The sequence below is a fragment of the Hemicordylus capensis genome, chromosome 5 (assembly GCF_027244095.1).
Source record: "Hemicordylus capensis ecotype Gifberg chromosome 5, rHemCap1.1.pri, whole genome shotgun sequence".
Taxonomy (NCBI): domain Eukaryota; kingdom Metazoa; phylum Chordata; class Lepidosauria; order Squamata; family Cordylidae; genus Hemicordylus; species Hemicordylus capensis.
In genome coordinates, this window is record NC_069661.1 from 218,978,888 (window position 1) to 219,003,308 (window position 24,421).

Genomic DNA, 24,421 nt, shown 5'->3' on the forward strand with positions numbered 1-24,421 from the left:
TTACATAAACTTCAGCCACCTAATGGTGATAAACTTCAGCCACTGTGGTGATTCTCTTTGTTTAGCAGGGGGAGAGTAACTGGCCGTATCCACCCCCAGCACAGTACTTCCAGTGACTGCTGCTGGTATGTGTCTTATGTTTCTTTTTAGAATGTGAGCCCATTGGGGACAGGGATCCATCTTATTGGTTTATTTCTCTTTGTAAACTGCCCTGAGCCATTTTTGGAAGGGCGATATAGAAATTGAATAATAATAATAATTATTATTATTATTAATGGCACAGCGGGGAAGTAACTTGCCCGGAGAGCAAGTGGTTGCTGGTTCGAATCCCTGCTGGTATGTTTCCCAGACTACGGTAAACATATATTGGGCAGCAGCAATATAGGAAGATGCTGAAAGGCATCATCTCATACTGCGTGGGAGATGGCAATGGCAAACCCCTCCTGTATGCTACCAAAGAAAACCACATGGCTCTGTGGTCGCCAGGAGTCGACACCGACTCGACGGCACAACTTCGGGGCTGCTGGTGGAACTGTCAGGAATCAGGAGCAAGGACAGCATGAGTATTGCAGAGATTCTAGTAAAAAGGGAGGGAAGAGTTTTGCTTGAGGAAGTCTCTCAGGCTTGGAAGAAGCACGTCTGCCTTTGAAACACTTGAAATGAAGAAAGCTAATATAGAATTGCATGCATATTAGATCAATGCAGAAGATGGTGAAGAAGGACTTGCTACAGGTGACTGAAGAAACATATCGCTATGTGTATCAATGAGTACTACTACTGCTACAAATATTTATATACCGCTCTTCGACCTTTCAAGAGTATGAAAGCAGTAGCTGTGGGCTGGGATTCTCAAGGCTTGCAGAGGGTGTTAGACACGCATTTCTTATTGAAATGAACGAGTGGTTAGACAGCTTTGAAAATCACAAGCTAGAGCTTAGAGAAGATTAGAGGACTGAGCAGGTCTTCATGTGTCTGTGTCTGCGTGCATCTTTTTTCAGTTTCCTTCACTGGCTTGCTTTGCATCCATTGCACAAACTTCATTCTTTTCATGGCTTCTCCTTTCTTTCTCTACTGAGTCTTACCTCTTGCTATGCTGGTTCTTGCTAAGACAATTTCTCTGTTGCCTTTTCTTCATAGCCTGCTGCCCTCTTGGTTGGGGAGGAGAGCTGGTTCCATTTATTATTTATTTATTTGAAATATATATACTTTAAGAGGAGAGCTGGATCTATCTATCTATCTATCTATCTATCTATCTATCTATCTATCTATCTATCTATATTTATACCCCGCCCCTCCAGTACACTACTGCTCGGGGTGACTCACAACATTTATAAAATAGATACAATGTAAAATAAAAGATTAATAAAGTTAAACAAGTTAAAAGACCAGTCTAAAACCACATTTAAAATTACAGTTTTTTAAAGTTTCAAATTAAACGTTTTTAATAAAAACTAAAGAACCTACCAGATATAAGCAGCGATAAAACATTAAAAAGCCTCTTTAAAAAGATGAGTGTTAAATTGTTTTATAAAAATGTGAAGGGATGGAGCATGGTAAAAGTCTTGTGGGAGGGTGTTCCAAAGCTGAGGAGCAACAACCTAAAAGGCCCTGTCTCTAGTCCCAACTAATCAGATCTATGTTAGCTGCGGGACCCAGGCCACAGAGGCCAATTGCACAGGCGCAGCGGCCTCCAAAACGGCTACTGCACCGGAGGGGGAAGGCCTGAACGGGCTGAAGAGCTGGCCGAACGAGCTGGTTGGGCTGCAAGGGAGTCCGGCAGGGGGAGGGGGAACCTCCGTGGACCCCCCCCACCTCCTACAACTGCCCTGAAGGGGGTAAGAGAGAGAGAGAGAGAGAGAGAGAGAGAGTATATATGTATATAAAAAATTATTTAAAGGTCCATGAACCCCCGAACAGTCAGGGGGTGTTTGGTCCAGGGTTGGACCGAACAGGGGATGGTTTGGTTTGATCTCGAACTGTTGAACCTGTTTGCACATCCCTGACACATGTGGTAGGCCTCAGCCTTTCAAGCAGCCTGTCTACCTCCTCAGGTAACACAGTCTGAAAACCATATAGCAAGTCCAGATGGTGCATTGGTAACATCCAGTTCTAGCTACCCAGAGACGTATATTTGGGCGGGATATAAATTTAATAAATAATAAATAGTGTTATTATTTCTTGTAAAAACAAACATACACCTTATCTAAGACAGAACGTAAATGAATGATTTTATCTGCAAAATATAACACAAATTGATCACAGCAGTTCTGTGATGTTGAGGGTTCTGATTGATGGTTTTTGGGGTCCTCACATAGGAAAAAGCTGCACTGGATGACACTGAGCAGACGCAACGGTGGCAGAAAAGTAGTATTTTTTCACCTCTATCCACCACCACCATAGAATGGGCCCTTATATGGGTTCTAGCCTGTGTTCAGTCACGTTCATTTTTTCTGCTAATGATGCTCAAGCCATCTACCAGTCTGCTTCATTGTCCTCAACTCTCACCTGTGTACTAGGGAGTCGCCTGGACTTGGCGGGTTTGGGAGAGGGCGCCTAGGCATGACCATGTCAATCACCCGACCTATCTCCTCATACCAGGGAGACTAGAGCATCAACAGGATTGTTGTAGTTCAACAGGGAGTTGTAGTTCAGCTACATCTGGCAGATGCCATGTTAAGAACCATTGAGCTAGATGGACCAATGGTCTGCCTCAATAGAAGGCAGCTTCCAACGTTCCAGTATCCAGAAGAACAGCCCTGCTGAATCATACCCAAGGGCCATCTAGTTCAGCATCAGGTTTCACACAGTGGCCCACCAGATGCCTTTGGGAAGCCTACCGGCAAGAGATGAGAGCATGCCCTCTCTCCTACTGCGACTCCCCTGCAACTGGTATTTAGAGGCATCTTGCCTCTGAGTGGCCAGTCGTCAGGGATGATGGGAGATGTAGGCCAACATCTGTAGGAGGGCCAAGCTGAGCAGCCCTGTCTTACACCAAAGTCAAATCAAGATAAAGATGTGCACATGACATTTCCTCCAGCACCCACAGTAGCTCCTCTAGGTCCTCAAATGTACACAGTAGAACCCTCCATGTGCTCTCACCAAGATGGCTGGATTCTGGTCAGCTGCCAATGGATTTGTCGACTCGCCCCAGTTTCCCCAGGGCTATCAGATAACATTTCCTGAACCCCTTTAGAAATATTTAGAATATATTGCCTCTGTAGAGTCAGTTTGTCCTATTAAAGGGCATAGCATTCTGAATAATATTAATATCCTCCATGAGCTAGAGAGGATTCAGTGAATCATTGGTTCTGTGGACCAAACTGGACACAATGTTAATCACATCTTTTGAGGTGTGTATGTGTGTTTAAATGTAAATTACAGTTGCCGGGCAGAACCTGTTCTGGACTGGGACCACAATATGGGGAGCGGTTGGCTTTAACACTGCACCCCCATTATGATCATGATCCGTTTCCATATCTGGGGCCCTTCTATGGCTGCTTTTTATCCCAGCAGACAAGCTCCTGTTGGTGCAAATGAGAGATTTCTCCCATGTTCAACAGCTGACCCAGGAATCCTAAATCCAGATTGGGATTGATACATTTTTTTAAAATGTAAACATGCAGGGCCAAAGTGATTAACTTCATGTCTAGCTTGGTCCTATCTTTCTGCTCTGAGAAAGAGATCTATAACTAATGCAACCCCAACAACCACCATTTGAAACTCTTGCAAGAAGGAGATGCCCATCTCCCAAAGCTACTCTGGGCTTCTGAATGTATCATTTGTTTCCTTGACACCTTTGGGAGGATTTGGAGGTGGTGCAGTTAATATCACAATAAATTGACCTTTATTAGTTAAGGCTGATTTGCAGGGGTGGCCCTTTCATGAGGCAAGGTGAGACGGTCACCTCAGGCAACAGATTATCAGATTGGCAAGAGGCCCTTGGCTGCTGCCATAGGAGCAGCTGTTCTGGGTCAAACTGACCCTTGCAAGCTTTGCAAGGAGAGCGTCTCACATGCAAGAAGTATGAGGAGGGAAGAAGAGGCTGCTGGCATCCTTCCCACCCACGGACCCCTTCAAAACTGGCGGATGTTGGTTTTGAAAGGGGTCATGGGGCAACACAGCATTTGATGCCTTGCCTCAGACGCTGCAATACCTTGGGCCTGCAATAAGCTCAGAGCTGCAATAAGTTCTGTTGATCAGAGCTTTTTTCTAATGTGGCTTGCAATCTTTTACATGTGCCAAAATTGGGATGCGTTTTGTCAATTTGTGGGGGTGGAGAGGGAAACCTTACTGTGGCAGTAGCACTCCTCCTGGGGACTGGTGGCCACCATCATTGAAGGATGTTGCATGATTCCAAGAAAATGTTGGGTTCAAAAAAAAAAGGCAGCCAGCAGGAGGAGCTCTGACATTGCTGCCATTAAGGAAAGCACTACTGCTGTGGAACAGGTGTTGGCAAAATAAGGTGAGCTGGAGGTGGGGAGGATTTGTCCTCCTCCTTTGTCCCCTGACATCCAAGTTCAAGCCAAGAGCTCCCCATGGAGAACTTTCAGCTCAAGCCTTAATAACCAACTTTGATTACTTCCTTCCTCTTATGAGCTGTTTTGGTATCCTTGGGGGGTGATCCTCTTGTTTCTAAAGTCCACAGTGTTTATATTATTTCAGAAGAATATTCCCCCACTAAATAGCAATGGGATTGTCCCGTTATGCTAAGTAAGGCTCCCCCAATCTGTTTCTTTTTGTCCTGTCTTTGCTCTTTCATACTTCCTCCCAGAGGCACTCTTACCCCTGGACTTCCAGACCAAAGTCCAGGGCCTCCACAGCCCCTGGGCCCCCCCAAATCCTCTTTGGTCTGTCCCAGGTGGAGTGATTGCATGGCGGAGCATGATGCTGCTTAATTTGCAGTGGGGGGGGGGCGCTCCAAAGGCCTTTAGGTCCAGGCTCCAAAAGTACCTAGGTACACCTCTGCTTCCTCCTTCTATGCCCCCCACCTTGTCACTCCAGCTTTCTGTCTCCATTTTTCTCACCCCTGCCCCCGCAACACACAACACACACACACACACACACACACACACACACACACACACACACACCACCACCACCACCACCACCACCACCACCATTCACCTCATTGACAGCAGGCTTTTGAGGCGGTTTGTTTTCTTTTATCCATATTATGGACTAGTGATGGACCCCCTCGGTAATTTTTGAAATCAAAGCCTTTAGCTGGAGCTATACAAGGTCAGAAAAGAACCTTAAGGCACCAGCAGCTTTTCCTTCTCTGCCTCAAAGCAAGTTAAAAATGGCTCAACGGGATTGGGGGGGGGGAAAGGCAGATTGGAAAAATGGATTTGTTGGGGCTCTGGGAGAGCCAAGCTCAGCTTGGTTGCATCCAATCCCTCTCCTAAGAACCTTTAGCAGCTGGAAATACTTTGGGTAAGAGACTAGAAACCTAAAATGGAATGGTCTGTAGGGTTGCCAACCTTCCAGGATTGGCCTGGAGTCTCCAGGGATGGGCATCAACCTCCAGGTGACTATTGAATGCAGTTCTGGAGATCTTAAAGACTGGATATTGTGGGAAATATTGGAGGAGGGGAATAAAAAACAAGATCCTCCAGGAATAGTTTCAATCAGATCTGGCAACTCTAACAGTCTTGTAGTGAGTAAGAGAATCCTGGATGAAACTGGGAAAGTGATACATCCCTCATCATGTCCTAATTTATACTCTGAATGTATCAAAGTGATTGAGTGTCAGTTTGGTACAGTGGTTATAGAGCAGGAATGCACAACTTTGGTCCTCCAGCTGTTTTCTGGACTACAACCCCTAGCATCCCCAGCCACAGTGGCTGGTAGTCCGGGACGGCGGCAATGCCGGCTCAAGGGGTGGTGGTGTTCTTGGCCAAAATAGTCCCACGGGCCCTAGTATTTTTAAACGTGCAAGCCCTGCCCCCTGTATTTGACATCAGATTCATGGGGTGGGGCCGATACCTGGGACAGGGCCTGCCAGCCCCTTAGCGCTTCCCAGTCAGTGGTTCATGGAATCACTGACTGTGAGCTACTTTCCTTGCCTCCTGAGGAGGCAGGGAAGCAAAGCAGCTCCCGGTCAGCAATTCCATGAACCACTGACTGGGAGGTGCTTGCTGGCTGGCTTGTGGGCTGGCAGGCCCCATCCCTGGTATTGGCCCCCCACCCACTGCATCTGATGTCAGATGCAGGAGGTGGGGCCACTGCCCCAGGAGGATTTGTACCCTCTTCCATTCCGCCCCATTCAGCATTTAATTGAAACGCTGGTTGGTGAGAAGAGAGGCGAGCACTCCCAGCTGGCATGCTGCGGCTCGTTTTGGTGCCCATTAACTCTTGGCGCCCTTGGCCAGGGCCACTTTGGTCACTGCCTTAAGCCAGCCCTGGATGATGGGAGGTGTAGCGCAACATCTGCAGGAGGGCTGAAGTTGTGCAGCTGTGGATTAGAGTGTTGAACTAGGACCGAAGAGTTGAAGGTTCAAGTTCCCACTGAGCCGTTGAGCTCATTGGGTGACCCTGGGCCAGTCACTGTCTCCCAGGCTAATCTCCTTCAGGGGCTTGTTATCGGGATACAAGGGGGAACAATGTATGCCCCTTGAGCTCATTGGAGTAAGTGTGGGATGAATGAAACAATAGTAATTGCTAGAGGGCTTATCCGCAGTCTTCCAGACTGGTAAAAGAATGCTACTTGTTGTTACCTATAAAATGGTTTTTGAGATCTGCTGGGGTGGAGAAACCTCCATGCTGTTTCAGAGGCTAAGGAGGTAGCAGCAATCACACCCCCATTCAACCATCTGAGCTGGAATCTGTGATAATAATGCCGCTCATATCTATGAGCAAGTAGGTGGGTCTGTCATCTGTATTCTGAACTGCTTTGCCATCTTGGGAGTCACCGGAACATCATTCCCCTTTACTCAATTGATGGGTTATTCTTGGCATTAGCTCTGTCTACATCTCACTGAATACAGCTGGAGGGAAATGACTCCTGAGATCAGGGATGACTCCAAGAGGTAGCAAGAGGTAGCAGGCACATCCCCCAAAATATTTCCCATGGTCACGATAGTGAGCAAGAGAGCCTTGGATGAAATTGGGTAGACGAGGGAGCCCCTTTTGCTCCCTTATCCACCCAACTGGAATGTTACAGTAAAATGTCAGATGATACAATAATAGCATATTATGGTCCTAAAGCTTGCATTAATTATTTTAAAAGGCTTCCATTGTTTAAAGAAGCTTCATTTACTCACACCTCTGCCCCAGAGCAAGCAGCAGAAGTCAGTACAGCCACGTAAATAGGAGACAAATTAATTACCTTAATTGCATAAAGTATCTTACCTCTATTAGTATTTAATGTAACACAATCCTTGCTCCTCTAATAATGTTCTTTGCTACCCTTTTGCTCCTCCAGACTAGTTCTAGCGATATTCCTGCCTGAGGTAAAGGGGATGGCAGCAAATGGGAGTAAAGGCAAAAAAGAGATCTAAGTAAAGGAATGGAGGAAGTAGGCAGCTTAGAAACAATATTCTAGACTCTAGAGCAAGCCTGCTCAACTTCGGCCCTCCTGCAGATGTTGGCCTACAACCCCCATAACCCCTGGCTATTGGCCACTGTGGCTGGGGATTATGGGAATTGTAGTCCAAAAACAGCTGGGGGGGGCAAAGTTGAGCAGGTCTGCTCTAGAGGAAGAAAAGGCCAAGGGGAGGTGTGTGACAAAAAGAAATTGGTGGCCTATGGACTGAGGAGGAAGCAGAGAGCAAAGGAGCTAAGTAAAGGTGACAGAAATCTGAGGAGTCTTCCCTCAAAACCAGGAACTTGCAAGGCAGTCAGGGTTGCAGTACCCGGGAGAGGTCCCAGTCAGTAACTTGCTCCAATAAGGTCAGAGGTGGAATTTATTTATTTATTTATTTTTGTTTTATTTATTTTAAAATTTATATCCTGCTCCTCCTCTAAGGAGCCAAGAGCAGTGTACATGGTTATGTTTATCCTCACTACAACCGTAAGAGGTCGGTTAGGCTGAGAGTTAAGTGACTGGCCCAGAGTCACCCAGTGAGTTCCATGGCTGAATGGGGATTTGAACTCAGTTTCCCCCAGTCCTAGTCCAGCACTCTAACCACTACACTACACCTCAGGGCTAAGACCACCCATTCTAGACTCTGCCTCCCTGCCTGGAAAACAGAGAAATTTAAAGGGACAGCCCTCTTGCCTGGAGTCTAGCACTTTCTCTCCACTCCATTGTCTTTCTGGTCTGTTGCTGGTGTGCAGGCTTGAAGAGTGTGAGGTATGGGATGCGGGGAAAAAGCTGATTCATTGAGGGGCTTTGGCTCCATGGGTCTCCAGCTTGCAGAGCTTCAGCCCATTTGCCTCCCCCTTCAGGGTCAGACTCAATGCTGCTGCTCAGGATTGGGGCCATGGGTGTCAGGATGGTGGGGGCGGGGAGAGAGGTCAGCGCGCCCCTCATTGAGCCACTTCCAATTGAATTCATTGGGGAATACTCCCAGGGAGGGAAGTATTGGATTGCTGGCTTTCCCCCACCCCCAGAAAAAGTTCCGCAGAACATGACCACTGTTCCCTGTAACAGGGATTCCCAGATGTTGTTGACTACAACTCCCAGCACCCCCAGCTGCAATGGCCTTTGTCTGGGGATTATGGGAGTTGTAGTCATCCATATATGGGAATCCCTGTTACTGACATGAGGGAAGAGGGCACATGGGCAGGCAGACAGAGACAAGAGGACTCGGGACAGGAGGGATGGTGGAATAGTGGGTAAGAGGGAGGAAAATGTGGCAAAGCCCACCAGGGACATGGAAAGGAGACTAAGATGCTTGCCTGCTGAGCAATTTTAATGGCAATTTTTTCATACAACCATCCAGCATTTAGTGAACATCTCAGTCTGGCTATATTTTGAAGGCATTGGAAGACTTGGGACTTTGATTTGGTTCCCTGTGGCCTCTGATAAGGGGAGCATTCTTCCTGCTTCTACTACTGTATTTAAAGTTGGAAGTATGCTCTTTAAAAAAAGTATTCTTTTTATGGATCCGTTTTGATGATGTTTATAGCAGGTTGCTTTTTGTATATTGCCTTGAGCTGTCAAGGCTAGCAGTATATAAGTTCATGAAGTAAGAAGAAGAATAACAACAACAACAGACTGGAGTTCCCTCTTGGCTGCTGTTTCTAGTTACTTCCAGCTTTCAATTTTGTGTTTCCCAGAAAGAAGAGATCTTGTTCCTTCATTGGCAGTAACCCCTTGTCCTGGTTGCATGCCCCCAGGGTTCCTAGTCCTCCAGCATAAGGAACAGAGACCTGCTTCTTTACCAGGAGAAAGGCAGCTTGTGCTGGAAAACAGTGAACAGTAGTGAGGTCATAGAGGAAGCAACAGTTTTGTCACCCTGCGAGTCAAGAATCTGGGAGATTCTGGGTGCAGGATTTTAAGTCCTGTCTCATTAGCTATCATTGCAAGACATTTGGGAAAACAGGTGACTTTGTGGACATTCCTTGAAGCAAAGGGTTTCTTTTTGTTTTGCTTACATTGATAGTTTTCAAATGAGGTCCCCATTTTCCTGCTGCTATTTGAGCAGATTTGGGTAGTCAGAAGCTAGGAACGGAGGATGAGTGGGGAAATGATAGCTTTTGGGGACAGAATGGTTGTACTGTATCTCTGGAGTGGAATTGTTTGGAACCGACATAGTGCCTCAGTTGTCATAGGTGAGCCAAGCAGCCTCTCCCCCACTCCTGCCCTGGCCCCGTGTGCCTTGGCACCTTTTGACAAGCTTCCTCGTGTGTTCCTGAGAGCAGCAAAGCTCTGCTGGCACTTGCCAAGGTGTGAGGCGATGCTCCAGAGGTGCCAGAGACACACTTTCATTTCCATATGCTGCACTGATCTTCCAGGACTTGTTGGCAGTGTCTTTTTTTGGAGGGGGGCTGTCTTTTATTCTTAAGAGGAGCAAAGATCTGATGTACATGAAAGGAAAACACTGAGATCACCATTCTGGAGACAGGTACAGAGTGCTCAGGTGTTGCACATGCTTCCCACGTGAGGCCCTGCCAGGCATTTTTGCACTCTGAACTACCAGCCTTTCTGTTGCTTCAGTCGGACATAAGAACTGACATACATTTATGTGCAGCCTGGTGGGCCAGGTAACAGGCCTGTTAAACTCATTTTCCTTGTGACTTTGAGGACTGAAATAGACAGGAGATGGAGATCGGTGACCAGATCTCCCAACTGTGTGGTGTGTGTTTTTTTAAACTTTAAATTGGCCATTGGGGGAGAGGTTTAATGCTTTCCCTTTGTGCTGTTCCACCCTGCAAAACTTGTTAGCACTGAGAAACTGGATAAACCCCTCTCCCCCAATAGTCTTGAGGAACCACTTTCTCTTGGCTTAAGTCCCCAATCTGTAAATGGGAGTGACTGTAGCTCAGTGGTAGAGCATCTGCGTTGCATGCAGAATGTCCCAGGTTCATTCATTCCCTGGCATCTCCAGGTAGGCCTGGGATAGACCCCCTCTCTGAAAACCTGGAAAGCGCTTATCAATCAGTGTAGACCAAGCATGAACAACTCAAATGACCTGGAAGGCAGAAACTGACCGTGACTTGGCTCATGGGGGCCAATTTTTAGGGTTCTGATTATTTTAGGGTTCTGAACACTTAATATCAATCAATCAATTAAATCAAATTAAAGTGAAATTAATTAAAATGAATTTAATCAAAATGTAACTTTTGAAGTTCTGGCAGGCCAAGATTAATTTAAATTAATATAAAATAAATTGAATTAAAATTCATTCTAATAAAGTAAATACAATACAATCTGTACAAAATACATAATAAAATGCATTGTTCTTCCTTTCCACCTCTGCCAAATCATCACATTTAACATGGAGCACTTGTAAGGGGGAAAATTACAGAAGTTTTTCTCATAGTTTTGGATAAGAAGTTCACACAGTGATCAGAAGGGAGAGGGGTAGAGAAAGAGGGAAACGGTGGGGCAGGAGGCTTGGCTTGAGAGAGAGAGAGAAAGAGGATGCAGGCTTCATGAGAGGAGCCAACCCACCCCGCAAACCTCTATGTTTTTCTTTTAAATTTCTGCTGCCACGCAGCCGAGGGAGGGCTGCCTGGGGGTGAGCCAGGAGTAGTCCTCCCCCCACCCCAGCGGCGTCTCCCAGAGTGATGCAGGACCTACTGCTTGGCCCCACATCTCTTCCCAACTGCAAGGCACGCCTGCACAGTGGAAAGATTGCTGCAAGCTGGGCTTGCGAGGATCTCTTCATTGTGCAGATGCACCTCACAGTTGGGAAGAGATGTGGGGCCAAATGGCAGGCCCTGCGTTGCTCTGGGAGACAACGCCACCGGGGGAAGAGAAGGGGGAAGCCATCCCTGGGCCGTGCAGTGGCAGAAATAAAGAATTTTTTTAAAAAAATACATAGAGGTTCAGGTCAGGAGGGAGCGGGGTGTGTATGTGTGGAATGGCCCTGTGGGCCAAGAAAAAAGGCTTCACAGGGCACATGTTGTGCAATCCTGGTGTAGACAAATCTGAGCTAGATCTGACTTGGTATAAGGCAGTTTCACCTGTAAAATAGGTCAGAATTATGCCGATCTGGTGGGGATGTTATGGAAATGAACACAATAAAATTTGTGCCATTAAAACTTCTATATAAATAATTGTGTTAAGATGCAGAAAATAAAAATGTCTGTCCTCCCTTGCCCTACATTAGTGCCTATTGCCTCCCAAGGCAAATCATCATATTAATGAGAGAGGCAACTTGATGAGAAGTAGTTTACATACAATTCCTCCCTTGTTACTAGAGTTAAGTTTGTAAGAAACAGCTGCACATAAGACAGGAACGAAGGTGAAGAAATAGAGCATCACAGAAAATATCTCTGAATATTTGCTCCAGATTTCACATCCCTGTGGGAGATGACCTTCATTTGTTAGTCATAGGTTTGAAATATCCAAAGGTATTTGAGTATTATGTTTGTAGTGGTGAAGGCTCTGATGCTGATTAGCCAAGTTTGTATTGTGGCACAGAATGTTCAGTTGCTCAGGGAACAAAGCAGTTTGCAGTGCAGCTTCTGTGAGGGATAGCAAAGTTGTCCACATATTTAGGATTAAAATCTCAGGCTGCTGACTGGGAAGAGGTCTAAGTCTAAAGAGAAGCTAAGGAACAGGAGCTCAGAAACATGGAAGCTGAAAGAATGGTACAGAGTAGGCAATAGACCAAGGAAGAGAGAACAAAAAGAAAGATAAGCAAAGAATGAAGATTTAAGTGAGGGGAACTGAGGCAATAAGGGACTGATCAGATTAGAAATTCTGAAGACATTTCACAATGCTTACATACTCTCCTGTCCCTGTTTATCAAGGTCAATCTCTATTTTTGACTACCTATCAGTAAAATACTATCTCTATTTTGCCCCCATTTTGCCTTTTGTGGGGGGTGGCTTTTCATTTTCTGGTTAGTGCTCTTACCCATTCAAATACATTTTTTCAGGTTTTAGCTGAAAAACCTGAAAATTTTAGATGTTTGTTCCATCAGTTCTCTAGATGTTAAATCTCTGAGTGAATGGCAGATCCACCTTGGCTTTAATACACGTGTATCTAGATGCATATGCATCCCTCCCACTTTCTCCCTATAACTGCCTCACTGGCATAACAGCAGAAAATGCTGCTGGATATATATGTGTGTGTGTGTGTGTGTGTGTGTATGTATGTATATATATGTATATATATGTATGTATGTATTTATTTAAAGTAGGCTGAGGTCTATAGCAAGCAGGGTCTGTTCCAAGCTTGAGGGGGCCTTGGGCAAAGTGCCCTCCAGTGGACTCTCCCATGCCAGTAGGCTATCCTGTCTGCTCTTGAGACCTTTTCCTCTCCCATCTTGTTGGGCTTTGACAGACTTACCAGACAATGAGTGAGCTGAAGGGTTGATGAGGTAGCAAGCAGTATTGGGCAGAGGCAGCAGAAGTAGGCCCCCTCAGCACTAGCACTGAAGAGTGCCACCATTTTGATTCTCCCACAATGCAATACCTCTGATGTAATGTTTGGTGACTCTATGTCAGACACATTGTATTCTGCAGAAATTAAAATGGTGGCACCCTTCATCATTTGTGCTGAGAGGTACATGGGAAGGAGGGGGCCCAATCCTATCACCACCAAGAGAAAAAGGACAGGTGACTGTGGCTGTGGGTTGGGGGCAATTGTGAAGGTCCCTGCTAGGGTTCCGGGCCGTCAGCATATGCTCAGTAGCTAGGGAAGTGTGGTTCGGAGTGTGGTTCAAGCACTTTTAAGGAAATTAGAATGGGAACTTTAAGACAAAGGAGAGCAGGTGATTACCTGCCCTCCACTGCTCCTTCCAGCTTCCCGCTGGGGCGGTGTGTGTCCTAAAAAGCCCAGCACACCATCAACATGCACATGGCATCCATGCATGCATTGGCACCACTTGCATGGTCAGCATGGTGTGGCTGACCATGCAAATGGCGCCCATGCGTGCGTGGATTCCATGTGCGTGGGTTTGGCTGACTGTGAGAACCGCCAAGACCTGTGCAGCTCCCAACAGTGTCTCGGAGGCAGACCCGGCTATGGAGCCTGTCTGTTAAACGAAGTTAAGGGAGCAAGCACTCCCTTAACCCTGTTTAACTGACCGTGTGTCAGTGCCAGCTGATTTCAGCCAGTGCTGAGACACTGAGTGGCACCTGCCCATCGCCGGGGGGGGGAGGGGCGGTTTACCTACAGTGCACCACACACTCGTGTGTTACATTGTGGGCAAGGGCGTAGCAAGGTTGGAGTGGGTCCGAAGACAAGATTTTAAAATGCACCCCCTCACTGAAGCTCAGCTCATGAAGTAAAGAAATCTTAAAGGAGGATGAATAGTGGTAACAAAAAGCATAGTAAAATGTGTGTGTGTGTGTGTGTGTGTATATATATATATATATAAATCTCCTATGTGCCAAAATAGAACATCATCCTAAATTATTTTTAAAAAGGTTTTGTAAATTGTAGCTCCAGGTCTTGACACTCAAATCAATTTTGGAGGATGAATACAACTGAAGAAAGCCTGGGCAGGTGTGCGGGTGGGGGAGTCAGTCATGTGACTTGCCTCTGGGGGGATCCCCCAAGGCAGTGGGCCCCCAGACAACTGTCTCCCCTTGCCCCATAATAGTTACGCCCCTGATTGTGGGATTTCTAGGGGCCGGGACGATGCATCCTGGCCCCCGCAACTCTGCGCTGCCTGGGGCAGCAGCAGATCATCTGGGCGCATGATCCATGTGTCCAGCAACTGGGGCCAGTTGTCTGTGAGGGAGGTAAGCTTCGGTAGCCTTCCTCCCCATGTCCCCTCCTGCCTGGGTCCCTGATTGTGAGAAAGGGCCTAAGGAGTCCACATGGTTAGGGGAAGTGAGACAAAGTAGAGAGTGTCTTGAAAAGCAGGTATTTCAGGGAACAAATGGATTGTATAGACACGGGAGTTAGAAAAAGTAGGAGTCAAAGTTGAGACAGAACTGGGGCAAAACTACAAATGGGGCCTAGACACAGGCTGTGCAGAACTCACAGGAAGGAAGTAGGCAGGTAAAGAAGCAGCCAAGGGGCCATGAGCACCTGGCTAGTTTGGTGATGTAATTAAAACATATGGTGGCCCTCATTATCTGCGGTCTCTGCACCTGTGGTTTCACATATCCACAGTCGGGCCATGTACACCCGGAACCATTATCTATGGATCTAAAAATAGCTTAAATTAGCCTAATCATGGTTCCTAGGTGGCCGGAAATGTCCTCTGAGGTCATTTTTGGACACCATTTTGCTGAACAGAGCCATTTTGTGGCTTTCTCTTAAAAAGAATTTCTTGTGATTTTTTGCAGAAAATTGGCAGAATTGGGGGTTTGTGTGGGGGCATTGCAGGACAGCTGGAGACCTGGAGAACATGGTACATTGCTTTATTTCTCTAATGTTTGCCTTTTTTGCTCTCCTCTTTCTCCTCCTCCTCCTCCTCCTCCTCCTCTCCAGGAACCTTACCCCCCAGTTCCCATTCACTCAAATGCTTGTTATCCACGGTTTCATTATCTGCGGTTGTAGGTGGGAACGGGGCTCCTGTATTCATAACCTGTATTCATAATCTTGATGGGTGTAGAATCTAGATTGGGGCTGCATGACTTCTTGTGCAGAAGCTGGACTACAGCTCCCATCATACATGACTGTTGAGCACTGTGCCTGGGAATGATGGGAGCTGTAGTCCAAAAACAGCTGGAGGGCCAAAGTTGTGCAGCCCTGGTTTAGATCCTATTGTGGGAATTTTGCCAGTTGTGACTTCTGCTGTCCCTACTGCATTGTGAGCTGCCAATGTTAAGGGGACAATGAGGGCCAAGAAGCCAGAATAGTGCAGAGGGGGCAGGTGGGCGGAGGTTAAATGTCACACATTAATTTGAACTAGCCGACCCGCACAGAGCATCTGTGTGCTATTTGGGGACGGTTATCCCCCCCTCCCTCCTGTCCCACTCTCTTGCACCCCTCCCTCTCCCTCTCGCCCCTCCCTCTCCCTCTCGCCCCACTTTCTTTTTCCCACTCACCCCCTTTCCAGTCTCTCAGCTGCTTCACCACCACTTTCTCGTCTCGCTGGCCATCCCGCCGCTGCCTCCCACCCCTGGTGGCCGGGGTGGGCTTTGCCGCTGCCTCCCCCTTACCCGGGATGGCCTGGCCTGCCATCCCGCTGCCGCCTCCTGCCCCCGGTGACCAGGCTGGGCTTTGCCGCTGCTACCTCCTCCCCCTTACCCAGGATGGCCAGGCCAGGCCAGGTCGTCCCGCCGCTGTTTCCCAGCGGCCAGCCAAGGCCACCTCCTCAGGCCATTTTGCGGCCCATCACCACCATCCTCCGCCATTTTGTGGCCCATCACCACCATCCTCCGCCATTTTTTTGGCCCTGAACTCTCGCCCAATGCCAGGAACTCTCATGAGAGTTCCGCTGCCACGTCCTGGCCACACATACCGGCTAAGAGAATTAAATATATAGATTACAGCCACTTCTTTGGCTGCAGGCATTTGTATACTTATAATACAGAAATCCTCATAATTTTGAGTCATCGTAAGTTAAGGGAGGGAGGGTTGGGAAGCTGTTGAAATATCCCAATGGTTAACTAAATCAAAGCAAATATTGATAGCTCAGCCCTGGTCAAATTCACTTTCATTATTCTAGGGGCCAGCAAGCTACAAGAAAGGAGGCGAGGGAGTCGAGCAGTCTTCATCTTATGACCTATTCGACACACATAAGAAAAACTGGGTTGTAGAATGGGGTCAGGGGGAAGTTACCTCTCCTAGCAACTGCTTTCACCTCCCTAGCAACGGCCTGCCCCTCCTGTGGGAGGCTCATTGGGCATGTTAAGAACCCGAACTGTGACTTTGACTATGTGAATATGTGCTGAAGGCCAGGGAGAAGGGATTGAGGTGTCAGACTCTTGTTATTTACACGGTTCCTTAAAGGCTTTATGGCAATAGATACAGCAGATTGACAGGAGCAGCTGTTTTTCCACTTGCAAGGCCACAGCTCTGTGGGTGATGGTAGGTGTGGAGACAATGAAACTTCTCCCTGTAATTTAGCAAATTAGCCACATGGCCATTCGAGCTCCCTTAGCCCAGAGCACCCCCTTTTCTCAGTTGGTGCTGCCCATTCCAGCTTATCTCGCACAGAAGGGGATTTGCCTGTGTGGTGTGGGAAAGGGAGTTTGTTTATTTTTAACATTGTGCATTATTATCTCTGTTATTAAGGTAACCTCTGCCTCACATGCTAATTAAGATTCAAGGCTGTTAATTTAATCGGGAATTCGGGCCGAGACCACACAGAATCAGCTGGATTAAGTTAACCTCGTGGACTATTTAATGCGTCTCCTAGAGGGATACTTTGGAGTAATGAGAATCCATCTTGAATGGCAATCAGGGATTCACTCCTGTTTAAAAGAAGGTCTGAAATAGCCGGGCAGGCAATTTGAAACACATGGGCAGAGTTGCAGCTGGAAACTGGCTAGGTGGGCTGTGAGGGGTCAAGGCTGAATGGAAGGATGGGGTTTGAGGAGGCCAGGTTTAGAATTAATTAAAGAAGAGGGGGATTCTGGGAAGAAGTGAAATGCATTCCAAAGTGGCTTGGTTGCCAATGTCCTGCCCCTTAGCAACAGCTCCCAAACAGGTTTCTTCTTCCTGTAGGCTTCATCCTGGGACAGGCACATTTTTCAGGACTTGGCAGGACAATATATATAATATTTATATTTACTTTCTCTGCTACCAGAGAAACTGTTTTTCTCTACAAAAAACCAATAAAAACAAGATGCTTCCACCCCCCACAATAACAACCATATAAAATGAATTCATACAAAACCAGAATCAACAGTAGGGATGTGTAGAACTTTTCGAGCTCGAAATGTTCCAACTTGAAACAGGGCAATTCGAGCTCGAAACAGAACATCCTTCAAAGGAAGGGCCTTTTTCTAGCTCAGAATGACCCTGTTCCAAGTTGGAACGTTTTGAATGCTCCAAGCACCATTTAGGAGGCATGTTTTCCCCTTGCTGACTGGTTTTGGCACTGCCTTCCAATTGGCCTGTAATCTCCTTGCTTCTTGGTTGGCTTATCATCCAAATCAAGTTGATTTTTATGATAACCAGCCAACCAAGAAGCAAGGAGATCACAAGCCAATCAGAAGCCAGTGCCAAAATCAGTCAGCAACAGAAAAACACACCACCACAATGGCACTAGGAACGGCTGGGAACACTCAAAAGTTCCATTCTCGTTCCATTGGAACAACTGGCATGACCGGTTCTGGGCATTTGCATTCTGTTCTGAGCTTCGAATGGAGCACAGGTCCTTTTCCGTGCATATCCCTAATCAACGGTTTTAATTATAACACCTCCTCATGGTAACCTGAATACTGGTTTCTTTCTGTGTTTAGCTTCTGGGATTTTAACATTGATTGCATTTGTTACAGTTTGTAGGATATTCTTCTTAGGTGCCCAGCAGTCTTGTGATAGGTTCTAAGCTGGGAGATAGTGGCCAGCCCAAGACTGCTAAGTGTGAGTTAGAGACTATTTGAACAACAAATATTTATATACCGCTTTTCAACAAAAAAGTTTCCAAAGCGGTTAAATGAATGAATGAATGAATAAATAAGATGAACCTACAGTATATCCAAACCAGCATTCTAATTACTGCATGACAATAGTTCTCTAGCTTTTGAAAAACCATTTTTAACTAGTACTAGGGACTAGTACTCAGTGGTAGAGCCTATACCATGTGTTCATACTGTCCCAGGGTGTCAAATGTAGATGTTAGATGCAAAAGACAGAGGGATGGGTAGCCATCACAGTTTCCTACTAGTAGAACCAAAATAATTAGATTCTGTGCCCATTTTACAGAGACAAAAGCCTGACAGCTATTTTGATACCTTAGAAAGGGTGGAGAATAAACTGGGCAAGGTGACCGCCCCCGCCCCCCTAAATTTTTTTTGGAGGAATATTTGCTGGGTGAGGAATGCAAGACCACCAAACAATAACTTAAAAACATCTTTCATTACAGAAAGTTTTTTTTAAAAAAACAAAACAAAACAGGAAAGTTTGTTTGGATAGCAAAGCCAGGAAAAACCCTTGACCAAGACCCTGGAGAGCTGCTGTTAAATCAGAGTTGACAGTAGTGGGCTAGGTAGACCAATGTTCTAAGAAAACAAAATAACTTTGTGTGTTCATATTGTCAGATGTAGGTGCTAGTGAGGCTCAAAAATCAGAGGAAAGTGGCAGCCATGATATCCTGTTGTTTATTTTTATGATATCTTTGTATGGCCACCTTTCATCATAATCTCACTTGAAAAGGCTGTTGCATGTACAGCCCTAAAGCCAAATAACTGGTGGTGTTGGAGGTAAGTCTTGGAAAAACCCTGATTGAGTTGAATGCTTAAATATTAACCTAAAAAGTCTCCTTTTCCCCCTGGTCAGCCTGCCATACAGATGAAATGTTCATAGGATCTCTATTTTTGTCAAACAGAGAGACCTTCCAAAAAGGATCTAAACAAATTCAAGCAGGACTCCTGACAATGAATTCTGAAGACAGGCCCTCTACAGAAGGGTGGCTGGGGGAATCTCCAAGGTCCTTTAATGGCTCCGATTAATGACAAACTCTGGCTTTAGTGCTATGGGAACAAGCTTTCTGCTTGCATGATTTCCCCTCCCTCCCTTTCTTCCATCACATGCTCCATTTCAGTTAGTTAACTTCCACTTTAGCATCAATCATATTTTGCCGTTGTACCTGGATCAAACTTTTATTTCCCCTCCAAATAAGGATCACAAACCATGGTTTGAAGCTGGTTTGAAGGGAAAGTATAAACCATAGTTTGCCAGTTTGGATATCATAGGAAACCATGACGCTGTTCACACGATGGGGCGAAATCGGGCTAGCGGAGACTAGCCTGTTTTCGCCCCATCGTGTGAACCACCGGGCTCGGCTGCAAGCCCGGTGGTTCCTAGGCGGGCAACCCACCTAAATACCCCTGCCCTAAAACCAGGTTTGCGGAGCGAGCGCTCCGCAAACCTGGTTTTGAAGATCGTGAGTAGCCGCGGCACAGCGCCGCAGCACGGTTACTCGTGTAGACCCCTGGAGGGGAGGTGAAAAGCTGTCTCCTGACTCCGGGGGTCTCCCCAGTATGCCTGTGCGCTCGCGCAGGATGTACTGGAGCTTCCAGGGGCCACGCAACCCTCAAGCTCCCCAGCCCCTGCCGGCTCTGTCACAGAGCCGGCAATCGTGTGGGTGGCCGATCCGGCTGCCCAGGGCTCCTGCCCGGATCATCTGCATGGAGAGCAGGCTTAGCCCGCTCTCCCCGCTCAGCTCACCAAACGGGGTCTTACTGATCGTGAGACCTGGCTCCATGATTTGCATGAAAGAGAAAGTAGCTAACTGAGCATGTGAGGAGAGGAGGGAGTGCACAAGTATATGACTTGTTTCTGTAATGCTAAACTATAATTTGCTCTTGGCTGTGATGTGAAGAAGCCCAGTGCCTCTCATTTTAAAGGCTAGAAATGTGTAGGCCAAGGGGAAATTCAAACATTCAGGAAATAAAATCCCCCCCCCGCCCACCAAGGGAAAAGAGATGGAAAAATAGGAACATTTGGAAAAATTAAAAAACAAACTATTTTGAAATATTTTCTTTCTCAGAATGATGCATGGCATGGTTTCCCAGGCATGGTTTTATAATGTTATCACTTTCTGCCCATTGCTAATTCAAATTGCTGTCTAGCAACTATGTAATATGAAGATCATTTATATAGAGAATGAAACATATTTCTAATCCTGTATAATATGGAAATATATATAACCAGTTGCAGGGGAGTAACAGTAGGAGAGAGAGCATGCCCTCAGTTTTTGCCTGTGGTCTTCCCAGAGGCAACTGGTGGGCCACCGTGTGAAACAGGATGCTGGGCTAGATAGGCCTTTTCTTATATTCTTAACTCTCAAATCCCAGGTGCATTTTGACCTCCCCACACTCACAGGACATACTGCCATTTTTGCTCAAGGAACACATAGTCCGAGGCCCTTGCTGGAGCCCTTCTTTGCTTGTGAAGAGTTGCCAGCTTTCTTCTGGCCTGCTTTCCTCTTTGATCTGGAGAGTGGTGGATGTACCATCTTTCTGATTTAGGCCCCGTTCATTTTGGAGATATTGTGACACCAATATCTGTGACATCATGTTTCACCCTCCAATAGGGAAACAAGCAACCCGTTGCCTAGCCTGCTCGTGTGGAGGGACTTAAAAGAAGGCCAAAGTGGGCAGATGCTGCAAAAGGCCTCGTATGAATCCTGAATGTTTAAACTGGGTAGCTTGGAATCTGCTCTCTCCTGATTCCTGCATATCTTGCCTCAATTTCGCCTCTGATATGTTCCAGGCATGTTTGAATTGTTTGTTTTTAAGACTTTCCAAACTTATTTGACCAGAAGCAAGTGAGACAAAATGTATGTACCATTAAAATCAATGCAGTCTGGGGAGGAGAGCTGCTCCTATGGTAGTGAGCATGAATAGTCGCCTTTGCTAAGCATGGTCTGCCCTGGTTTGCATTTGGAGAGAAGACAACATGTGAGCACTCTCTGCTGTAAGATTGCCTTAGGGAATGGGGCCATAGCGCAAGGCAGTAGCTCAGTGGCAGAGCATCTGCTTTGCATTCAGAAGATCCCAGGTTCACTCCTAGAGCTGGAGAGACTTCTGCCTGAAACTTTGGATAGCTGCTGCCTGTCAGTGTAGAGAATGTTGGGACTTTGCCATAACATTGTCTCTGTTCTTCTACTAGATATGCTTGTCTGTTTTGTTTTGTTTTTTTGTCTCTATGTACTGGCTTGTGAGGTGGAGTCACTGTTTGTCTGATTCTGAATTGAAACTAAAAAGTTTTCTGTCTGCATAAGAGACTGTTAGTCTCTTTATTGTTTTCTTAGTTTTGTTTCTCAGTTAAAGCTGGCTTCTGGTTGTTTACACAGACAGGTGTTATTGACTAGTTTGTTTTATCCAGACATCGAGTCCTTCCCAAGGACCTGGGATGCCAGAATTTTATTATCAATGTTGTTATTATTATAGATATTGTCACAAAATATAGGCTGTTCGCAGCAGAGTTGCTTTTTGTAATTGGCTGATGGTGATTTCTGTGACCCCTATGGTGTTGAGGTGCTCTTCAAGTTGTTTTGGAATTGCATCTAGGGCGCCAGTTACTACTGGGATTATTTCTTCTGCCACAGCCTTTCAATTTCAATTTGTAGATCTTTGTATTTTGTTGTTTTTTCTATTCTGCTATCCCCTGGTATTGCTATGTCGATTATTTTAACTTGTTTTTCTTTCTTCTCGACTACAGTTATATCTGGTGTATTGTGTGGCAGATGTTTGTCTGTTGTAGTTGAAAGTCCCATCATATTTTTGCATCTTCATTTCTACAACTTTTTCCATTTTATGGTCCCACCAATTTTTGGCTACAGGTAGCTTGAATTTTTTGCAGATATTCCAGTGTATCATCCCTGCTACCTTGTTATACCTTTGTTTGTAGTAGTAGTAGTAGTAATTATTATTATTTACATTTTATATCCCACTCTTCCTCCAAGGAGCCCAGAGCAGTGTACTACTTACTTAAGTGTCTCCTCATAACAACCTTTTGAAGTAGGTTAGGCTGAGAGAGAAGTGACTGGCCCAGAGTCACCCAGCAAGTATCATGGCTGAATGGGGATTTGAACTAGGGTCTCCCTGGTCCTAGTCCAGCACTCTAACCACTACACCATGTAGATAAGTAATTTCTCTGCAACAAATAATACTGAGCTAGCTAGTTTAATGGTCTGACTCGGTATAATGCAGCTTCCTATGTTCCTAATGCATCAAACGACGTTAGTCTTCTAAAAAAACGACTATCTCTAATTTTTGTTGTTTACATTATAGGAATATTATTGTTTAAATGGAACAATGTTATTATTAATAATGAAGAGTGAGTTCAGAAAATAATGTGTTTGTTTTATTTCTAGTCTAGATGATGCTGACTGCAGATAGACTTTCTAATTTGAGATAATAAGAGCTACCATTTATATATTACAGTCCTGATGGTTCCTATTTGACTTATTTATTTTCAACTCGCCCTCCCTTGTTTTTCTCTAGCAAAATATCAGACGTGTTCATATAACTCAAGTTTCAGCAGCTTGCAGCTCGATATCCAGCGTTGCATCTTGTAATTATTATTTAACATGACATCCAAAAGTATAAATGCCTTAGTTTTATTTTAGAAAAGGGAAATCTTATGTGTTAAGTAAGCTGTACATAGTTTATTTTGTGTCTTTAAAACAGTAAAACAAGTTTAAATAAGATATAAAAACAAGTATTGTATATATTCCAGTTTCCCCCCAAATTCCCCCCTCCAAACCCCCCCCCCCCACAACTCTTTCCCCTTGGCTTCAACGTTTCTGGAAATTTTACACCATGAGGATTGGCCCTTACTCCAGAATCTCATTGTATCATAGAAAATAATTGGTATCTATGATTTCTGGCACCATGGTTCTATTTTTAAAATGTTGATCTGGTCACTGAAGAAGAACAAGGAGAGTTGTCGAGGTCCTTTGGAAAGGAGTCTGAGTGCAGATTGTGGAAGAAGAGGCGGGGGACAGAACTGCATTCTTGTGTGTCTTGTAATGTACGTAGGGAACAAATTTTCCCAAAATAGCTGAATAAATCATAAAACGGAGTCTGTAGAATCCCATTAAGAGTTTGAGGTCAGAGGATGATTCCTAAACCTGCCGGCATCTGTATGTCTGCAGAAGGAGTCTTAGTTGAGCCTCTTGTGCAATCTGTTCTGCCACTTTAAGCAGTGGCTTTAAACTCGGAGAAAAACCTGGTATTGCGTCAGTGCTGAAATTGGTGAGATTGCAGGCTGTGCAGGCTGTTCAACTCACCCCACCCCTCCTAGAGCCACCCCTTTCATTGCAGGGAGAAGGGGGCGCCAATATGTCCAGAGGATTTGTTGTTCTGCTGTTCCACAGTTGCTTTTGCCCTTTCCCCAATACCAGTGCTGGTTAAGGCCACTGTCCATTTTTGGATAGGTTAATTAAGTGTATCCAGTTTTAACACTGACCATTGAATAGCACTGTGGCTGAGCTAAAAATAATAATTAAAAAACCGACAAAAAACAGGCATCCCCAATGAACCAGTTTACAAACGGCCACTTGGCATGGTTTTTCACAGGGAGCCAGAAAATCATGCCTGCCTCTCCATACAGTAACTACTTATGGGGACTGCATGGTTTGATTTCACCCACTCCAGGAAAAGCCCAGGAAAATGATGTAGGTGACTGGTATACAGGTAGATGAGAGTGGCTGGAATTGCAGGGGCATCTCTTTACAAAATAGAGGCAGGAGCGGCGGCCTTTTCATGAGGGAAGGTGACGCAGGTGCCTCAGGCAGCGGATTATTGGGGCATCAGCCGGGCAGCAAACTTTGCAAGGACCATTTGCCCCTCACACTCCTTGCAAAGCTTGCAAGAAGCATGAGGAGAGAAGTGGAGGCTGCTGGCAACCTCCCTTCCTCTCTGACCTGTCCCACAGCACCTTCAAAATTTGCAAGCCTTGGTTTTGAAAGGGGGATGGCCTCCACAAGGGGCATGGGGCCAGGCAGCATTTTGGGTCTTCCAGCAGGTGTTGTGATATATTGAGCCACTTCTGAGCAGAAGAGATCCTGCTCTATTCATATTTCCAGTAGCAACCACATCACCAGGAGCTGTGCCAGATGGTGATTTTACTTTGGAAGGGTAGGTATGCATTCACATATTGCCCAGATTTATGTCAAAATCCCTGTGAGCTATTGGAGAGCACTCCATACATGGTCCGGGTTTTTCATTGTGCATTGGAGTTTAGCCTGATTTATGCCTGGGGTAAAAAAATATCCACTTCTTG

General features: G+C 45.8%; 1 protein-coding gene across 7 annotated transcripts in view; it reads left to right on the plus strand.

The window, feature by feature from the left end:
- Nucleotides 1-24,421, plus strand: part of ELFN2 (extracellular leucine rich repeat and fibronectin type III domain containing 2) — a 197,774-nt gene that overhangs the window by 22,168 nt on the left and 151,185 nt on the right. Inside the window, exon 1 of one of the 7 annotated variants that reach the window (XM_053258203.1) lies at nt 16,417-16,435. The exons of 4 other annotated variants lie outside the window; for them this stretch is intronic. The gene's annotated coding sequence lies outside the window, so the exon portion shown is untranslated. Of the gene's footprint in view, nt 1-16,416; nt 16,550-20,360; nt 20,970-24,421 lie in introns of those variants that run through there. 2 more of the 7 variants (XM_053258199.1, XM_053258200.1) reach the window with 2 other exon arrangements.